This window comes from Hydra vulgaris, chromosome 08, assembly GCF_038396675.1.
Source record: "Hydra vulgaris chromosome 08, alternate assembly HydraT2T_AEP".
Lineage (NCBI taxonomy): Eukaryota > Metazoa > Cnidaria > Hydrozoa > Anthoathecata > Hydridae > Hydra > Hydra vulgaris.
This window is the reverse complement of record NC_088927.1, coordinates 16,410,178-16,428,716: the sequence shown is the minus strand read 5'-3', so window position 1 is coordinate 16,428,716 and position 18,539 is coordinate 16,410,178.

Sequence of the window (18,539 nt, the reverse complement as noted above, 5' to 3'; positions counted from 1 at the left end):
AAATCCTCCAAGAAGCGAAACTGGTTGCATCTGGGTTAGTTTCGTTTGGGTTTCAAAATGATTTTGTTAAGAAGAGGACAAGGAAAAGGAAAGCACTTCACGGCGACTTGCTGAACACAGTCCACTTACACAAAGACAAATCAAAGGGTTTTGAGGTGAACGTGTTTAATGTCTTGACACGCTGCTCCAGCAGATAAAATACAGAATGGATACAGCTCAAAAGACAATTTTCTATCGATGAAGAAAAACTTCGTCAGAAAGAAAAATGCAAAGTCCTGGTAAATCTCTACGTAAATGATGTAAAAGAAGAGGAGTTGATGGAAGAAATCCGTCATCTGGATGTTCTAAAGCAATCAAATACTTTTGGACAAATAGAATCTCTTTCTTCTATCAAGTTGCTCAACAGAATCTACCAGAAAGGTCTTCAGTCAATATTTCCTTCGATCTGCATTTCTCTTCGCGTCTTCAATATAATCCCGGTTTCATTGGCTGAAGGATAGCGCTTTTTAAGTAAGCTTGTTATCTTCAAATCCAAATTGCAATCAACAATGACTGAAGAACCTCTTACTAAACTTATGGTGATTTTAATTAAAAACGACTTTGCCAAGACTTTCACCTCTAGTTTCTCATAGAAGAAAGTCCGCAAAGTGAAATTAATGTGATCTGACTAGTCTTTATGATTAACATTTTATTGATGAAATATATGATTCCATTCATTTTAAATTATATTTGTATTTTCGTTTTATTATATATAACTAAGTTCATAAATGTGCAGCAATAGTTAATACAAAAATAATTATTGCTTTCATTAAATTGTAACGCGATAGCAGACGTACGGACGCGATAATAGACGTACGGACAATAAACAGTGAAATTCATGCTTTATTCAATATACCCTGAAATGCAAAGTTTTGGGCACCGAAAAAAAATTAACTCTTGGCATCAAGACACCAAATGACCAAAGACGTCAGCCGTCTTTGGTCATTTTTTGGTCTTTTTTTTCCAGACATGTACTTTGATGGCAAGGAAAGAGTGATTTAATAGTGCTGAAATTTTTTGTAAGTAAGTTGAAACATATTTGCTTCAAATCTAGACGGTTTAGTTTTGAAAATTCTTTTTATTTTTGACCACCCTTAATGGATACGTTTTTTGAAACTTTCTACGATAAACCTTATTTATTCTCTTACTTTTTTCAGTAAGTATTCGTAAAGAATACTTTTTTTTTTTTAAAACATCTTTGCTTCCAACAAGCCTGCAAGCAACCACTAATTAGAGTTGGAAGTTACTGGAAGAGAAAAGATGAAGATTGTAGAGCAAGGTAACGATTGACAGACGACTTAAAGGATTGCAAATTATATGAATCAGGAAAGCTAGATGAAGGAGGCGATTTCCAAAGAACTGATGTTCGAGGAAAAAACTAGACGAATAAGCGTTTTTGGAACACTTAGGAACAGTCACAGAAAAAGGATGACACTTAATTGAATGACGAGTAACACGAGAGTGAATTTTAGTAAATGGCACAAGAGACGCTAGCTCTTTAGAACAGTGCCCATTATAGTATCTGTAGAAAAGAGAAAGAGAAGCAACTTTATGACAATGTGATAATGGTTGGAGGTTGGCTGCAAGAGCAGGTCCAACTATGTTTACAATGCGTTTTTGCACCTTGTCTAATAGAGAAAGGGCATCATTAAAAGATCCACCCCAGACATGGCAACAGTATTCCTTACAAGGACGGATTTGAGATAATATAAAGATAAAGAATAGAATCCGAAGTAAGAAAGTTTCGAGCTCAATAAAGAGATTCGACCTTAGCAGATGCTAATTTTGCAACTGATTTGATATATGGTTTTCAAGAAAGATTGGAAGTAAGAGTTAATCCTAGAGGGTGAAGGGTAGATGACTCATCGAGTACATTACCATTCATAAATATAGGAATATCTAAATTATTACGATAACTATTGGCTAAAAAAAATTGAGTTTTATTTGAATTGAAGTTCACCCGCCATTGTGCCCATGCTGTAGCAGAAGTGAGACTTTTTTAAAGCTCAAATATAAAGTAAATATCAAATATAAAAGCCCCCTCAAGCAATCAGTAGTGTTGGTTTCTTATCATGATAAGAACAAATAGTAGTATCATCAGCGAACAATGCCACCTTAGATGTGAGAATACCTAGAAGATCTTTAATGTAAATTAAAAAGAGTATAGGGCCAAGGATAGAACCTTGAGAAACCCCTGAAGATACAGAATAAGAAGAAGAGTGCTGTTCATCGAGGACAACTTTTATACGACGGTTGGAGAGAAAGGATTTAATAATCTTAAAGATGTTAACAGATACACCGTAAAAAGAAAGCTTATGGAAGAGACCAGCGTGCCAAACTTTATAAAAAGCTTTTGAAATGTCAAGAGCGATGGCCTTAATCTCTCCACCTTTATCTAATGCACGATAAAACCTTTGTGTTTGTTAATTAAAGATTCAATAATTTTGCTTATGATAAGAAGAAGACTAATGGGACGGTAGTTAGACGAATCAGATCGCTCTCCAGAATTTCTGAAGATAGGGATAACAGATGCCGCTTTCCAGCAGACTAGAAAACAAGACTTTGATAAGCACTTGTTGAATAGTTTTAAGAGTATAGATGACAGCTCCGGAGAACACTTCTGCAAGACTATAACAGGTATGTTGTCCGGGCCATAAGCTGTAGAAGAGTCTAAGCAGGAAATCACTTTAGATAACGAAGCTGGAGTGATACGAATATCAAGCAATGGATCAGCCTGTTTGACGGCTGTATCAGGTAGAGCGCAACTAGTGGAATCAGGAGGTGATACTAATAAAAAATTCTTATCAAACAGTTCAGCTTTGTCTTTAGGTGAGGTGACAAAGTCTGAACCATACAAGAGAAGTGGAAGTACAGATTTGTCCTTATTATTGATACTATTAAAGATTCTCCAGAAGTCACGAGAGCCTAATTTTTGTGAAGAAATACGAGATTTCATGACCTGAGAATAGTGGGCTTTGGCGTTAGACAAAACCTTTTTACATTAGTTTCTAGCAGTAATAAACAGACGTCTGTTTTCTGGAGAATTTTTTTGCTAATAGATGCGGAAGTAACGGTTTCGATTAGAAATTGCAGCAGCATAATGTAAGGACAACCATGGAGAAGAGTGAGGCTTGACCTGGAATTATCAAGAGAGAGTAGAAGATTTCATGCCTGCGTGAATCCACAAAGTTATGTAAGTAGCACATTTGTCAAGAGGAAGACGAAGGATTTCTACCCAAGTGCCATCACAAAGAAAATCACGGAAAGAGTTCCAGTCAGCTTTAAGGTTGTTGTAAGAGGTACGATGGTAGGGGGATTCAAGTGATGAAGAAGAATGAGATATTAGCTTTAGAGAGATCAAACCGCGATCAAAAGCGCCCAAGGGTGAATGTGGAGAAACTGAGCACTGACTAGGATCAAAAACATGACATAAGTCGAGTAGAGAAGGTAAATTATTCGAGTTGTCTGGAAAGCTAGTTGGAAAGTTGACTATTTGAGTTAGGGATTGAGAAAGTCAAAATTTGTGGACTTTAATGCCTGCAGAGTCACTGACACTAGAGCCAAGCCATTTAGAGTGGTGAGCATTAAAGTCACTGACAACAACTATATTAGCTGATGGATAAAGAGAGAGGGCTTGGTCAATATGATCAGAAATAGCATCAAAAAGAGTCCGGTCTTGAGATGCAGGATTGCGATATAGAACAAAGAGAAAAACGATAGAATAAAGTGGTGCTAAACGAAAGCACATAAAAGAATAGTCTGTGGATTCAAACCTAGTTTTACGACAAGTGGGTGAATTCTTAAGAATGTAAATGTCCAGGCCAAGCATGTGACTATTAGAGTCTTTACGAATTAAAGGAAGATAACCATCAGCACTATGATCGCAAGATGAGACAGCTGAACTCAAATTAGTCTCACAAAGAGCAAGTAGGTCGGGTGAACTTTGCAAGAGATAAGACACAGCAGAAGAAAAGTTACTTTGAAGACCACGAATATTAGTGAATGATAGATTTAGAGAACTTGGTGATGATGATGGTTTTTTGTGTTTTATAGTTTTTGGTACTTTATTCATTTTTAAATTTGATTGAAGAACTTGACTCAAAGCATAGACAGTACTCAGTACACTGTTTAATAGCCCAAGCAATTGCCTCATTACTATTAGTAAACACTAAGTCGTAACAAAGGGCTCCAAATGTGACCTTGGCAATGCACACCAAAAGTACAAACAGGGACACCATCCATGCACAACATGGCACTGTTAACACTTTGATTTTTTTCAGCTATTGTTGGAATCAGCCTCTCTGAAAGCTACCACAGAGTTCGGTAAACCTGACTACCAGCCGGCCTTAGAACCATAAAACTGAGTTTTAGAGCTGTACCCTCATTAGGAGATAATAGAATGAGTTGCCTAGTCGTAAAAACAGAGACACAAGCAAAACTCCTACATTGAGTCAAAAAGATCCAGCATTCAACATCCTAAACTGGAAACAATGTACTAAAAATACACCTGCGCTAGCCTAATTGATGAGGAAGGGGTGCGAGACTGGTCAACAGATAGAATCTGTTTACCCCTTTATAGTAAAAACTAACTTAGAAGTTGAAATTTAAAAACTTACAATTTACTTTATATTTACTAACTGAGAAAAAAGTTTTTATTTTGTCCATGTGATTAAATAACGTGAAGTAGTTAATATACCTTTGTACTTTAAATAACCACTATGCTTAGCTGAAAACCCAATCAGGATTTAAAAAATCTAAACATGATCACAAACTATTCATATTTTTTAGCATTAATTATTTTTGACTCTTTTCTTTGCATTAGAAAGTTTAAACAACTCGAATACCAGGCTTACCAGGCAGACTAACAATTATAACTGGAGCAATAAGCTCTATTGCATTCAAATTTTAGCTCTTTAAGTTTTTTTATTAGTAGAACTTAGTCTAAAAAATCTCCGGGAAAATTTGCTCAAAATTTACGGAGATTTTTAAAATTTTTCGGGTAATTTTGCTCAAAATTTGCGCAGATTTTTAAAAGTTTTTTGTTACAATTAACTTATAAAATTTTATAAAATTCATTTCTTTGTTTTAAAAACATTCGTTTTATCAAGTAGTGCTTGAATATTCTTAAAATATTTCAACCAAAAATATAAAATAATATAGACCTACAAGAGAAAAATACGCATCTTTAAATCAAATTTTTACAACCAAGTTCATCAATTTAAGAATCGCGCATTTTTTTAAAAAAGCAATAAAACGCTCAAGTTGGGGGTCATCCATAAATGATGTCAGTAAGTATAGGGGAGGGGGGGAGAAGAGAGGGAGTGCTGGATAGTTTGACACTAATTGACAATGGGGAGGGGGTGTTGAGGCGAAAATGATGCCAATTTAAATTATTTTTTAGTTTTAATGAGCAGATTTAACGGTATTTACATCTACTAAATGGTATAGAAATGATGTTTTGTTTGTGGGGAAATTAATATTAAATGCGGGGAATTTGATATTATATTTTATTAAATTATTTGTAATACAATATTATAAATTAATATAATAAGTTTCCCAGAGGCATTAAATAAATAACAACTACTAACGTAAAATAGAAATTACTATCGTTTTATTAATATATTACTATTTGACTGCGAACCAAATTATGTTAGAAATATTAACTCTTTGTATATGAAATTCACAATCGTTATTCGCTCCCTAGCGGATTATAAAATGTGGTTCAAAGTAAACTCATAAAAGTAAACTCATAAACTTGTCATTTTTTGAAATTAAATTGTCGTTATTTCAAATACGAAACTCTAATTGCTCTCAAGTTGATTGTAAAACGTGATGCAATGCAAACACATAAAGTCTACGGAAATTCGAAACGCTAATTTCTCCCTAACGGGTTGAAGAAACTCTTTTTAAAAAGCTTGCGCTAACGATGAGCAAAATCATTATTCTGATTGTGATGTAAACAATACTAATAAATCAATATTAAAATATGGATAAAACCGCATTACTCAACTTATTGATGGTCTCGTATGGAAATGCTCATCCCGATAAAAAAAGATTAATATCCAGAAAGAAGCCCATAGTATATGGAATTCATTAAAAGATGAGAAACTGGTGCATAAGGATCTTGAATCAAGAATAATGTATTTAATCAATTTATTTAATGAAAAGGCAATGAAGTTCAAGAGCAACCAATTATCATTTAGGGTCAATACTCCAAAACAGTCTGCTCCCACGTTTTGTACCCCCACTGCCTCCACTTGAATTTGACAAGAATTCCTCGCAGTTTGTTGAGCCCACCAATGAGCGATCTGTTATTGATGATCAACAAAGTGCATTAACTTTGAGTTTGTTGACCACGAAAAATCAAAAAAATGCAAGAACAATGGCTCAAGATCAACTCAATTCTGAGATTGCAGCTTTAAATTGTGAAGTTGCTGGACTGAAGACTAGAAAGAGAAGTGGATTCATTGCTGAAGCTGAAGAGGAAGATTTGAAAAAGAAAAAGAAGAAACTAGTTCATCTATGTAAAGAACTTGCCAAAAAAAAGTATGATCAAGCTCAATTGAAGAAAACTAGAGAACTGAAAAAAGCTAGAATGGAGGAATTCTGCTTGGAGCATCCAGAAGTCAACGAAAAACTAAAAATCAGAAAGAAACCTGGTCAACCTTCATTAGAAGTAGATTAACCTCTTCTTTTGAAGGCGATAATGGATATCGCTCTCCATGGTTCGTCCGCTGATGAAAGACGTCGGTCAGAGGTTCTTCGGCTAATGATAGCTTAGCTATGTTTTGTTAATATTGTATTTGTTAGAATTTTACTCATAATTAGTACTTGCACTATTGTAAATATCCTTGAAATGTTAACAAATAACTTCAAGATTTGATTTGAATATAGTTTACGAAATAAATCCCGTTTTCTGTAAAAAAGTTAATTATATCCAAATATATTTCTTTATTATTTAGAGCATTAAAACTCTCGACGAATTGACATCCGAGATGAAAAAAATTGGATTTGCAATCAGCAAGAGCGCCCTCTATACTCGCCTACTTCCAAGAAGTTACGGAACATTAGAAGGCAAAAGGCACGTCAAAACAGTCCCTATTAGATTGATCAGTTCTCAGAATGAATCTCATTTAAACATGTTGACGGACTCTTTTGCAGTTCAACTATAAAATATGTGGAAGAAGTTTGTTCTATTTTAGGGCCAGATGAAGTGTGTTTCATTAGCCAAGACAACAAGGCTAGAGTGCCAATTGGAATCACAGCAGTCAAAAAACAGGCGCCATTGTTGATGCATTTGGAGTACCGGGTAACTCTCCCAGACCACGACTGGGTCCTGGCTGCTAAATACAAGCTTATACCATCTGTATACGCTGGAATTACGATCAAAAAAGATAGTCTCAGCAAAACAGATACTGTTACTTATTCTGGACCTACCTACGTTGCTGCTCGATCAGGAAAACACGCATCCTCGACCGCCTTCGCTCATGGATTAGACTTTCAGCGGCTCTTGGATATTATAGAATTCGACTCTATTACCAGAGATCCTCAAACTAATATGGTTAAGTCTATCGTTGTGTTTAGCGTCGATGGAGGACCCAACAAAAATTCCAAATTCGACTCTATTACCAGAGATCCTCAAACTAATATGGTTAAGTCTATCGTTGTGTTTAGCGTCGATGGAGGACCCAACAAAAATTCCAGATACCAGAAAGTAATTGAAATCGGGATTCACCATTTCTTGAAGAATAACCTTGACGCTCTTTTCATCGTGATGAACGCTCCAGGCCGCAGTGCATTCAACAGAGCTGAGAACAAATGGCACCTCTAAGTAAAGAATTATCTGGGGTGATCTTCCGCACGAACATTACGGAACTCATCTTAATTCTCAAGGTAATTACATTGACAAAAGTTAATTTGTAAAAATATTAATATAATTTTTTACCTATAATAACCAACATATCTTTTTAAATCAGGCAGGACAATAGATGAAAATTTAGAAAAACAGAACTTTGGTTTTGCTGAACCAACTTTGGCTGATATTTAGTCTGATCTACAAATTGACGGTTAACCAACCATTGCAGAGTATATTGATCCAGACAAATCAGAGTTAGAGTCAAGGAGCCTTTTATTACAAGATCAACGTTAGATTGCCGATCATCTTCGTAGAAGTCAATATTTTACTCAAATTGTGAAATGTGAAAATCGTTCTTGTTGTCGGACTATTAGAAGCTCTTACTTTATTCTAATTAAAGCAAGATTTCTTCCGCCACCTGTCCCTGTAAACCAAACGAGAGACGGGCTCAAAGCAGTAGATGTCTCAGAAGGAGCAAAAGAACTATTTCCATCATCCGTCTTTATGCTCATCGCATCTAACATTGAAAGTATTCTTCCTCGTACTGCCAAAGGATTTCCAATTTTGCCGTATGATGCGTTTTGTCCATCATTTCAGTCTAGCCAAGCTGATAGAATCTGTAAAAAGTGAAATATCTACTTTGCCTCTCAAGCTATGTTGAAAAAGCACACTTCTATCCATTCTTCTACTATAACACTCTCTCTAATCAAAAGGGTCCAACCTGTTCGTATCGCTGCCAAGCGTCAGACAGAATTTTTGGCAGTCATTGCCTTGCAGAAGAGTTTGGAAACTGCTGAATGGTTAGATGAAAATGAAGTTGACGCAACGAATTTGATTGTACCTCAAGAATACGATATCCTTTTAGAGCGCGGAGAGCATTTACTACCTATTGTTTCAATCGAAGATCACTTCAACAACCCATGAGAATATTATATTAAAGATATATAATACTATTTGCTTAGTTGATTATTTAATGAGACATCGACTATTATATAATGTAATTTGATGAGATCTACTATTATATAAATGTATAATTTAGTAAGAAAAAAAATCAATGGTTTTTAAGCATTTTTATTATTTTTTAAAGGGGGAGTACACAAAAACTGACATCATATATAACGGGAGGTTGGCCAAAAATTGACAGTTTGACAAAGGGGGGAGGGGGAGTCGAAAAATTGAGAAAAAACACTGACATTATTTATTGATGACCCCTTGTTATATTTTGCTATTACGTATATTACTTTTCTGGAACAACAAAAAGTAGATGATAAGTTCCGACATTTATGTTATAAATTCACTAGCTGTATTATAATATTTTATCTGAAAATGACATTAGAAAACACATTTGACCTGAATGTTCAGTAAAATAATAATTAATTAGTTAGCTTGGTATGGTACTTATAACACACACATACACACACACACACAAAACGCCTATTTGGCAGTATTAGTTGAAAAATACGGTATAAATTTAAAACATTTTAAAGAATAGCATAATTTTTTAATTTATTGATTTAACAAGACAAAAGTGCCCAAGCAAGGTTGTAAAGAATGAGACTCAAGTCTTAAAAGCACTTATTTAAACATAGGAATATATGACCTCGAAATCATTAGTTCTTTATTTTCATTATATATATATATATATATATATATATATATATATATATATATATATATATATATATATATATATATATATATATATATATATATATATATATATATATATATATAGTTTACTTCGCCTTTTACTATAAATACAATTTTCATACACTTACATATACAATAAAATAAATAACTGGAACAAGAAGAAGATATAATGTCTTATCACCAAGCACCATTTTTTTAAAATTGTAATTTATAAATGTTTTATTATAAAGGCGTAAATATATAAACTAGAAGATAATATATCGTATTGTTTTATATAAGTTTTAATACATAAAGAAGCAAATAAAGCTTAAGGAAATTATTTTGTCTGTTAGTGATATATTTTGGTATTTTTAAACATTGAATAATTTATTTTTTTATTTTTTATGCAGTGATGCAACTAAATATATATATATATATATATATATATATATATATATATATATATATATATATATATATATATATATATATATATATATATATATATATATATATATATAAACTTGAAATATGATATTTAACCAAATAAATTCAAAAATAGTCAGAACAGTGAAACAAATAGAAAATCCAGTAATTCTTTTTTCTCACAATGTTTTTATTAAAAACACTATAATTACCAAACAAAATTACCAATACAAAATATTTTTATATATATTTTAAAACTATTAGCACTAGAGGCCTTTCAAATAATCATCAGTAGTGCTGTTTTTAGTATTATACAAGATATTTGTATCAAAAACAAAAATAACTTAATTTTTATATTGTTGCTATGGGTAACTATTGATTGTGAAAGATTGAATTGTAATTATATACAGGAAATATCAATTAAATGTATCATGTTTTTGTTTGTGCAAATGCTTTTCATATGATAACAAAAAACTTTCGTTGTTAAGCTCAAGAAAGACGAAAAGTTGGAAAAAAGGTTCAATTACACTTTCGTGGGCACGTTGACAAGTATAAACATGGTTGTCAAATCAATCAGTTGATAAGCCAGTTCTGCAACTAGAAATATGTCCGTTTATACGTAATCTTAAATTATTAGTTTTACCAGTATATGTTTGTTTTTTGCATGTTAAACATTTTAGGTAATAGATTACATTTTTGCTGTTGCATGTGATGTGACTTTTCACTTTCCAAATGGTTCCGTTAGATGTTTTAAACTTATCTACTTCTTGAAGGTATAGTTTGCAAATTTTGCACCGAATATCTTTGCATTTAAATATGCCGATCTTCTTACTAGTTACTTCAATATTTGAAGAAGTAAGTCTTCTTAGTAAGTTAGGAGGTTGTTTAAAAGCTAATACCAAGTGAATATTAGAAAAAACATTTTTAATTCTTTCATTAAAAGATACTTTGAGCAAATGGTTAGCTTCTCTTATAAAAGGTTGGCAATTGAGATTACTATAGAATGTTGTCACTAAAGGAAATATTTCTTTAGATTCCTTTTTTGGTGCTGGTCCTTGTAGTTTTGCATTATGGAATGCTTTTTCAATAATTTTATCAGGGTATTCGCAATCTTTTAACCATGTCTTTAGTTCGATTAGGCGTAATTTTTCGATTTCATAATTAGATGTAAAAACAATTATTCTTTTAGCTAAACTATAAGGAATATTCTTTTTAATGTGAAATGGATGATGACTGTTATAGTTTAAATAGTCATGGGTGTTAGTTTCTTTATAGTAAATGTCTGTTTGAATTTTATTATAATTTTCAAGAATGATTGTTATGTCTAAAAAGTTAATTACGCTGTAGGTACTACTATATTTTTTTTAGTGACAACATTCTATAGTAATCTCAATTGCCAACCTTTTATAAGAGAAGCTAACCATTTGCTCAAAGTATCTTATAATGAAAGAATTAAAAATGTTTTTTCTAATATTCACTTGGTATTAGCTTTTAAACAACCTCCTAACTTACTAAGAAGACTTACTTCTTCAAATATTGAAGTAACTAGTAAGAAGATCGGCATATTTAAATGCAAAGATATTCGGTGCAAAATTTGCAAACTATACCTTCAAGAAGTAGATAAGTTTAAAACATCTAACGGAACCATTTGGAAAGTGAAAAGTCACATCACATGCAACAGCAAAAATGTAATCTATTACCTAAAATGTTTAACATGCAAAAAACAAACATATACTGGTAAAACTAATAATTTAAGATTACGTATAAACGGACATATTTCTAGTTGCAGAACTGGCTTATCAACTGATTGATTTGACAACCATGTTTATACTTGTCAACGTGCCCACGAAAGTGTAATTGAACCTTTTTTCCAACTTTTCGTCTTTCTTGAGCTTAACAACGAAAGTTTTTTGTTATCATATGAAAAGCATTTTAATTATAGTGTTTTTAATAAAAACATTGTGAGAAAAAAGAATTACTGGATTTTATATATATATATATATATATATATATATATATATATATATATATATATATATATATATATATATATATATATAAATGCACTTATTTTTTCTTGTGCTTTATACACTTGACCATGTATGCATTTGATTTTTATGATATTTTTAAATCTACGAGTGGTTTTCTATGAAGACTTGATGGTCTTCTGAGAGTGTCCTCTTTTTTTTATTTATTAAATCAAATACTTGTATATTTTTTGTTTATTTATATTTTCTAAAAGTAAGAGTGTTTTTCAATCTTAGCGATTTAATTTTTTGTATAACGACTTTTATACTTTTTATAAGTTTTAAGTTTCAAATTCTTCATTAGCGGTTCTCTGTGACAAGACTTGATGGTCTTCTTTGAGTATCCGTGTTCGTTATTTATTTATTTTTTATTTATTCATTGTTACGATATCTTCACTTGTAATTTTTCTCTTGTATATTTGTATTTGTATCTTAAACATTGTAGTAAAAAACAAAAAAACAAAAAAAATAGTAATTTCTAAACTGCTTAAATTTTCTACAATAGCAAAAAAACAAATAAATATTTACACACATACACATACCATACTGAGAGAGAGGTAATATCATTAATAAACTTTTTTATATGGATTTTGATAATAATTTTTTTTTTTAATTTACCTTAATTTTTAAATTTGAGTTTAACTTTGTTTAAAAGAAACATTTAAAAACAAGCAGAATGTAATCCATAAGTAAGAAGGACAGTTTAGATTCCTTTTTAAATAAACCTAGAGAGGTTATCTTTTTATTACCCATGTCTAATTATGTGTCTCTTCATTGCTAGCTATATTTTCAAATAGTTCAAATTTAGCTAAAATGTTTCTTTTTGCCCTCTATTAATCAATAATGTCGTTAAATCAAGAAAATATTTTAAGACACTGTAAATATTCAAATAAGTCAAGTAACTTGTAGACCAATTTAATAGACATTGAAAATTGCCTTTTTCCCTTTAGGGATAAGGGTTCAAATTATGTTTAGTCTTAAACAAAGCTTGCTACGGCAATAAACGTCCACAAGTATACATGTGCACGTTTATTGCCATAGCAAGCTTTTGTGTTGGTAAATATTTATAAAATAAATAGCTGATTATATTTAATTGATTATAAGGCTTCGATTCTTAGTTTTAATACAGCTGATTATAATCAGCTGTATTACAACTCATCATTCTTAAAATCAGTTAATACATCATACAAATAATACTTTTATTAGTTTTATAGTAATACTTTTGTTAGCTGATTGTCAGGCACCTTATAGTTAAGGAAAAATAAAACTAATAAAGAAATTATTAAAAAATTAAAATTTGTTTGTTTAAACTTTTGCCTACTTAAAGGGTCTTTGATTTAAAATGATAATACGAAAATGTTTTCGAAAACCTTTCAGGAACCTATTTGATAAATGCAGTTTTAGATACTATTTTACATTGTATATAAATGTATTTGTGTTATTTTTTTATTTTTGTGTATTAATTGTTTTACGAAGACCTTCTTTGTTCTCATACAATTTATAGGGGTATAATAAATAGAAAACAACAATGGGTTGCACAAAATATTGAACTTTCGGCTGAAAATATTTAAGAGAAAGAACTCTCTATTGAGAATTCTTTCTCATCATCTACAGATAAAAAAGTAAAGTAAATGAAAAGGTAACATTACGTTTCTTTTATGAAATTAACTAAAAATGAAGTATAGTAGGAATATGCCTTATTAATTATTATTATATTTTTTCAATGATAAATTATAAAAATTTTTGCTCGTTTTTAGATAATCAAATTAGATTCATCAAATGTCTGGAGAGCAGATATCTATTATACCATTTTAATGCAAGTTCTATTAGTCAGCATGACAACCGTTTAGTTACAAAAAACTGGTGAAGTCGAGTAACTTTTAAAGTTAAAAAAAAAAAACTTTAAAAACTTGTATTACAATTTTATTTCAAATACATGTGTATATAATATAAAATGATAGGTTGTTTTATAAAACATATATTATTAGCGCTCATGGAACATTTCTTTCATAAAACTAAATTGCAAAATATTTTGTTAAAACATGCTAATTATGAGTAAACAGAAAGGTTAAAAAGATCAGGATGCGGATTTACAACACTTTTGTAAGTCCAAAATTTGCGTAAAGTTTGCGTAAGTTTTGCTTAAGTTCAAAGTTACGCTAAGTGGTATTCACAAACCTTGCGTAAACAAAAACTTACGAAATTCCTATTTATAAATGTGAACAAGACTATTTCAAAATATAATAATGCTAAAATTATCTCTGACTAATGAAGTAAAAAAGTATTATAACTTAAATATTAAACTTACTTTGAATAATGATGCTATGTTTTTCGATAATTTCAGTTATTCAAAGGTATTAACAATATTAAGATTTTTTTGAATAATAATGCTCTGTTTTTAGTTATTTCAATTATCAGGAGATATTATTAATATCTATGGATAATTTAAATTATTAAAAAAAAGAGCATTATTTTTTAAAGCCTAATTTCTTGGTAAATAATATTGTTTGCAAATAATAAACATACTCTGTAATAGTTTAAATTGTTTTGGTAGATCTTTTTTTTTGTATTTCTATATGAAATCTCATTGTTGTAGTTTGTTATTGCAAGGAGCAGAAATTCCATAAAAAGTTCCTTGATCCACCAGTTAGTCCAAATGGAGTGATAGCACTTTTCACAATTCAGTAGAATTATTATCTGTTGCTGTTGAAAATAGTATTACAACTCTTGAGATGACAGTATATTGTTCACACTGGTTGTAGCTATTAGATTGTACTGTATTTGGTGTCTTGAAAACCTACTACAATACTTGTTGCTGTGATTTAATCAATACTTGCTCTGTCAAAGACTCAAACTTTTTTATACTGCATGTACCTGATTCACAGAATTAACTTTACGCTATCCATCAAATATAAAAATCATGTTTTTATTCGTGCAAATATGATACCATAAATTCTTAATCTGAAATATCACTGAAAAAAAAACTACAAAAAACAAGTGGGTTTTAATTTAAACTCAACTTTTATTAACTAATACAATTGAAAATTTCAATTGTATTAATTAATACAATTGAAATTTTCCATAACATATTATGAAAAATACAATCTATTTTTCATAATATGTAATGGAAAAAGTGTTGAACTTTTGCTTATGTTTTCAAAATGTTCCTTATATTTCTGACAATAAAAATTTTGTTTATAAATAGTTTCAAATATACTAGAATGCAATCAAATGTATTTCTTGAATTTATTGAAGCAATTTCTTTATATAATGAAACTGTCATTCCCTATTGCATATAAAAGTATTTTTGACTCAAGTCAATTATATGATAAAACAAGACCACTGAAAAGAAAATTTAACTATCATCATGATTTTTTCTGATACCCTAGGGTATCAGAAGTAAGAATAAAAACAAGAAGTTAAAAAAAAAACGCTTTAGTTTAGCATTTCTATTTTTTTATGAACGTGAAATTTTTGCTAAACTAAAGTATTTTGTTTTAACTTCCTGAAGCAATGCAAGACAAGTTGCATGATCTGATCAGGTGTGAACCCAGACCTTTTTTGGTACTATAGGACTGGTATGGGCGCCAAATTAATGCCTCAAAATATTAATTTCATGTTGTTTTTCTTTTTATATTACCCATTTGGATTTGAATAAATATGCCCGAATTATTTCTTAATGAGTGCTTGTAATGTTTATATTTAAAATAATAGATGTGTAGCATTTTGTTAATAATCTCATTTAAAAAACCAACCGACTCTTATTTGTTCCATTTTTAATCCAGTTATTAATTATTTTGATTATTTTGCTAATAGATACTCAAAATAGATTTAAAGAATGTTGATGCTATATATGCTATTACTTTTAAAAGTAATTGCACGTATATGCTATATGGGGCTATTCAAATAATACGAAACACTTTTTTGCTTTCAAATAATACGAAACACTTTTTTGCTAGACTCTTTTCTTTGTATATGTAACATTTTAAGCAATCTCTCCCCGCCCTATTTGTGACGTGATATTATTTTTAAACAAATACATCTTTGAGTTTGTACTATTATACTAAAGGTTTACTATCCCGCTGTGATTAGAATTTAAATTTTAAAAATTTTGTCATGTCACACTGTGGCTAACCAACCCACTTTCAAACACCTCTACCCTATATAACAATGTCACGTACTATTTGAATAGCCCCTATATGTTTTTGCTACACTTTTAAATATAGCAACAACAAAAAAATAAATAATTGTAAGTAAATTTAAACCCTGACTTTAACAAAGAAACATTCACTGTTTGGTCACATTGCCCTGTGTGTCTTAATAAAAAAAGAATTAGTAATACTAACTACTTCCTTTATACAAATAGTTATAAAATATTTGCCTTAAATTTTCAGTAAGTTTTTGCGTAAGTTTTTACCTAAGTTTTGCGTAACTCATGCGCAACCTTAACTTTACGCAAATGCTGCGAAAAAGTTTTCAATACCAAATAGTTACGCAAAAAATATTTTGCGTAAGTTTTCGTAACTTTTGCTCAGCTACGCAAGAGTTACGCAAAAGTTGAGAATCCGCACCCATATTTACTTTTAAATAATTAAATATGCGTCATAAACGTGTCGTAATTGCACGAACACCTATGAAACATGAGCACCTTTATATGCATCGACACCTTTTAACGGCAACGCCTATTAGGTGTTAATGTAACACGAACACCTTTTTTTACATCAACACCTTTTAACGGCAACACTTAATAGGTGTTCATATAGTATCACGTATCAACACCTGTTTTCTTTTACATGAACACCTTTTTCCGTTACAATGTATAGCAAATAACAGGATAAAACAAACTATCATAGTTGTTACGTATAGTTAAGGGGGCTATTTTTATAATCAGCCTTACAATATTTTACCATAAAATTGTCCATAACAACTGCCTAAATAAGACATTGAATTTTACCCATTAGTTATAAAATAATTTTTTTTTTTTTTGAAACTTCCAAAATTTCCGAATAGTTTCCCAGGATGAAAATTTGTGGGAAATTTTCATTTCTAATAGAACTTTCTACGTTAACGTTTTGGAAACTATTTTTATTAATTTTATCATTTCTCGGAAAAAAGATTGCGTGATACAAAAAAATTTTCGTGATACAAAAAAATTTTGTCATTTAAAATTTAGAAACATGTGTTATACCAAAGTTTTTAAGATTTTTCTCCTTCCTTTTTCTCCTTCAATTTTTTTTATATGCTTTGAGTAATAATTTTTAATTCAAAATCTTAAACTGTAGTCACCTAATCCAATTTAATCGGGTGGACATGGAAAAATCCGGTCAACTTTATATCAAGATTTCTCTAAAACCACAAATGCTTTTTATTTCTTTAATTTTTTTTAATTTAACGTGACTTTCTTATCTTTAATTGTGTTCCAATTTTACGGTACGTGTGTGTGTGCAAGGGGGGGGGGGGAAGGGAGTGGTGTTTCAACCCCACAAAGAAGGTGATTTTCAAGTTATAGTCGGTTTTTTTACGAATTTAGTCGGGCATTTGACCCAACTCAGACGGGTAAATTTTAGTTTTGAGTACCTTTTTTTTTAGGAACTAGTTAATACTTTTTAATGATTCAAACCTTCCCCCTCCCCCATTTTATTTGTAGAATTGCCTCTGATTGTGTTGATAAAAATGATGGTTTTCAAAATGTTTCAGAAACAATTGCTAAACGTAAAAATGTCCCACAATCTTCAGTCATAGATATTGTAAATAAGTTTAAGACTACTCAAAGCTATGAAAGAAAAATCTGGAAGCGGAAGAAAGAAAGCTTTTTATAAATCCAAAAAGTTAATATCGATTTTCGGTTCAATAGCAAGAAATACGAACTAGTCACAACGAGATCAAAAAAAATTTAAGACTTTGCGTTCTTATATCAAAAAAAGTAATTATAATGCTGGAAATAAAGCATTTCATAAGAAAATTACATCTAAGAGAAGCTTAAATGGTGAAATTTAAAAAATTCGACGCGCAAAGAAGTTAGTTAAAATAATGGCAGATAAAAGTATGTGCATAATTAAAGAGACGAAACATATTGAAAAGGCGGATTTTTCTCAACTTTCTGGTCAACAATTTTATTTCACAACTTTCTAGTCAACAATTTTATTTCAAAACTTTCTAATCAACAATTTTATTTCACAACTTTCTGGTCAACAATTTTATTTCACAACTTTCTGTAAGTAATTTGTAGATATGATATGCAGTTCTCTTGTTTTGTCACTAAGAAGACCTTGACTGCCATCTCTACATCAAAGAATGCTTTCAAAAAAGACTTTTGCCATTTATGAAAAAAGAGAAATACCGATGTCTTATTTGGCCAGATCTTGCCGCTTCTCGCTATTCTAAAAAAAATCTACATTAGTGCAAAGATAATAATGTGAAAATTGTTCCTAAAGTTGCGAATCCTCCAAATCGTCCTGAAGAGCACAAGATTGAAGATTTTGTAAATAAAATAAAAAGGACTTGCTAAAAAAGTGGATTAATGCCACTAATAAGGTGAAAAAGAAAAAATCTGCAAAATGATG